We start from the raw sequence: 3594 nt of genomic DNA, 5'->3' as shown, positions 1-3594 counted from the left end.
ATTTCTTTAGTTTTTAAAAAATTATTTGGAGTTTTAGGGTTTTAGAGTTTAAGTTGGAGAAAGAGCATGAAATAGTAGAGAAGAGATATGATGTTAGATGATATGTGACTTTGGGGTTTAGGGATTTCATTCTCGGTGTTTAGGGTTAAGCGTTGTAAAATCGTCGTAAATGGTTATCTATTCCACGTAATTTCGTCGTAAATAGAAAAACGAGGGCCTGGTAACTTCGTCGTAAACGCGGGCCTGGTAAATTCGTCTTGAACCGACGTTTCGACGTAATTTCGACGTAATTTCGTCGTAAATCAAAAAACGCGGGCCTGGTAACTTCGTCGTAAATGAAAAAACGCGGGTCTGGTAACTTCGTCGTAATATTACGTCGCGTTTACGACGAATCCTTTTCTATATATTGAAACGCCGAGACGAGGCTCCCTCGTTCATTCCTCCCAAACTCCTCTCCTCTCCCTCTAAGGTACACTCTCTTTCCTCCTTTTTATTTTTTTTAAGTTAGTTTAGGTTATTAATTAGTTAGGTAATTAGTTTAGGTGATTAGTTAGATAATTAGTTTAGGTGATTAGTTAGATGACGGAATACTATAGTTTAGGTGATTAGTTAGGTAACAGAATAATTTTTTAATTATGTCGTCATAATTGATTAAGTTTATTTAAAAATTTTTTAGATGGATCCTAGAAGGAAACCAGCAACACCTACTTATGCCCAGTTGTTTGGCGATGGTTCCGGTACATCTTCTTCCCGTCCAACGTCTTCCGATGCAGTTCCAGACTCTCAGACTTCTCAGAGAGTTTTTTCGAGTCCTCCTCTTCCACCGCAGATGCCTCCACCTCCTCCTCCAGTGGCTGCACCTGAGCCTGTCCCAGAAGGTGCAGTTCATCCGGATTTGCGTGTGCCTTCATATGCTCCCTTCGCGAGATATACGGTGGAGAATTTTCTTGCCCAGCCTGGACGGGAGGGTTTGGATGTTCTAGACCCCGATAGACCCCGAGGAACTTATTGGTAAGTTATTAATTTTTATTACATTAAAATTTAATTAATTTTTATTTTCTAACGGTTAAATTGTATTTTTTCAGGTTTGGGGCTAACAACCGTGTTAGCCGGAGCGTTTCGGCGACGATTAAGGGTTACTACGACGGGGCATACCCGAACTGGAGCAAGACACCAAATCACGTTAAGATCACGTGGTTTAAATGTTGTCCGATCCAACCCGTCAACAGCCGAGCAACCCCACCAACTACTTCGAGAATATGTAGTTTTTTTTTTATTTTTCTGTTTGTATTATGAATTTAAATATTATTGTATGACTTTTTAATATATATTTTTCAATTTTATATTTCGTTTTAAAATTTAAATTATTTTAAATTCTGAATATCAAATATAAATAAAAATTTATTATATACTAATTAATAATAAGATAATAAGAAACAATGTAAACTCCTCGTAAACATTACATGGAGTTTACATCGAATGTTTACGAGTGATTAACATCGAAAGATTTACGAGGGTTTTACATCGAAATGTTTACGAGTAATTTACAACGAAAGTATTTACGTGTGCTTTACATCGAAATAATTACATGGGCTTTACGACGAAAGCTTACGTGTCGTTTACGACGAATCCTTTCCCTGCGCTTTACGAGGAATATATTTCGTCGTAAACGTAACGAGTCGTTTACGACGGAACCTCCGTTACGACGGACGTTTAACAACGAAACGTCTTTCGACGTTAATTCGTCGTAACACTCCGTTTACGACAAATTTACAACGAATACTGCCCTAGTAAAAAATATGTTTTCTTGTAGTGTGTGCTAAAAGTTTATTCGGTTTTGGAATTTTGTTTAGGGTACTAGAACGGTGTCTGGCATATCTTTTGAAACATCCAAAATCGGGGAAGTGTTTGTAAGCGAAGGAGATTTTAAAGAATGTGTGACCCTCAATTCCTCAGTGTCCACAAAAGAAAACGTGGTGAAAAGGACATAATGCGCATACCTCAGGACTTGGAGTTTTCACCTAGCTCGTCTTAAGTTACTACATTGGGAGGAATACCCAAGAAAGAGTCTCCCAACGTGATTTCATCTTGAAAATATCGTGGAGCTCCATATGCGTAACAGCCAGTTCGAGAAGCTCTGGGAAGGATCTCAGGTTTGATTTAGTTCAGATATATATGTATGAATGCGTAGTTCCTTTTCATGTTCTGATGGTCTTCTCTTTGTTTTTTTTCTGTGTTTGTTTTGGTTTCGTCTTCTTCTAAATATCAAGAAGATTTGTTTGTCAATGTCTTATCATCTGAAAGAACTCTCAGATCTTTCAAATGCAAAAAAAATCTCGAGAGATTGAGTCTGAATGACTGCATGAGTCTGGTTGAGATTGCATCCACTTTTTTTTGAATCTTCACAAGCTAAAAACGTTGAGCATGTATGCTTGCGAAAAGCGAGAAGTCATTCCAGGTCACATGAACTTGGCACCTCTTGAATGGGTTGATATGACCTTATTCCAAAGATTAAGGAACTTTCCAGAAATCTCTAGGAACATCTCATGGTTTTCAATCTCAGTCGAAGAACTAGAAAAAGTGCATGAGTCAATTAGGCTTTGGTATCATCTTCGTGTTCTCACCATAACCAGCAAAGGAAAGCTAAAGTTATTAGCACATCTTTCCCAAGGTGTAACACATCTTCAGATAAGCGACATTGGTGTGCAGTGGATGTCATGTAGGAAGAAATGTGGCCAGAGGGTACAAAATTATCTAAACAGCTGCAGAGAACTCGCATCACGATCAGATTAGGAATCAAAGGAAGGACTTGCTTGCCCTTATGCCACTACATATACAGAAATCAATTACACAAACTGTTTTAAACTAGACCAAGAAGCACGTAAAGCAATTTTAGAAAAAAAATTCTTACTCATGGTTGGGCTTGTTTACCTTGAAGAGAAGTCGGTCACCGAGCCAAAGGAAATTCCTTGACCATTTATTTGTACCATGACTAACATGCCTCTCACCGTTTTCAAGGTCTGCGTAGTGATTTCACCTAACAATCAAACCAGAGAATTCGAACAACTATTGTGTCATCGTATAGGAAAAGGCATTGAGACGTTAAGTGTTTCACCACTGCTAGGATTCAAAGAAAATATATGTTTATGTTTTTGTACTTATTGGAAGAAGTGACTAGCAGAGAGGTAACTTTTGAATTTAGCAGCAAATTCGAAATTGTTGAATGTGGTATCCAAATCTGGAAGGATGAATCGGAAAGACGCAACACTGGTGGAACTGGTGAAGAGGAAGATGTCGGAAATAACCAGTAGGACACATATGAATTCAGCAAAACTTCTAACTAAGAAGAAGCTGACGAGTATGTGAATCTGGATTCGGCTAAGCGTACAAAGTGATGAATCCGGCAAGGTACATTTTTAAATATTATCAATGAAATATATTGCAATCATTACTAGAATCACCACAAGAAAACACTCCGAATTCCGACGGAGCTTCCGACGGACACCAAATCCAAAAAAATGAAGTCGTCGGACATTTGCGACGGAATACTGACAAATTTCCGACCAAATCCAAAAAAATGAAGTCGTCGGAATT

Source organism: Brassica oleracea, chromosome C1 (assembly GCF_000695525.1).
Source record: "Brassica oleracea var. oleracea cultivar TO1000 chromosome C1, BOL, whole genome shotgun sequence".
NCBI lineage: Eukaryota > Viridiplantae > Streptophyta > Magnoliopsida > Brassicales > Brassicaceae > Brassica > Brassica oleracea.
The sequence above is the reverse complement of the archived record's forward strand: the minus strand, read 5'-3'. Positions refer to the sequence as shown.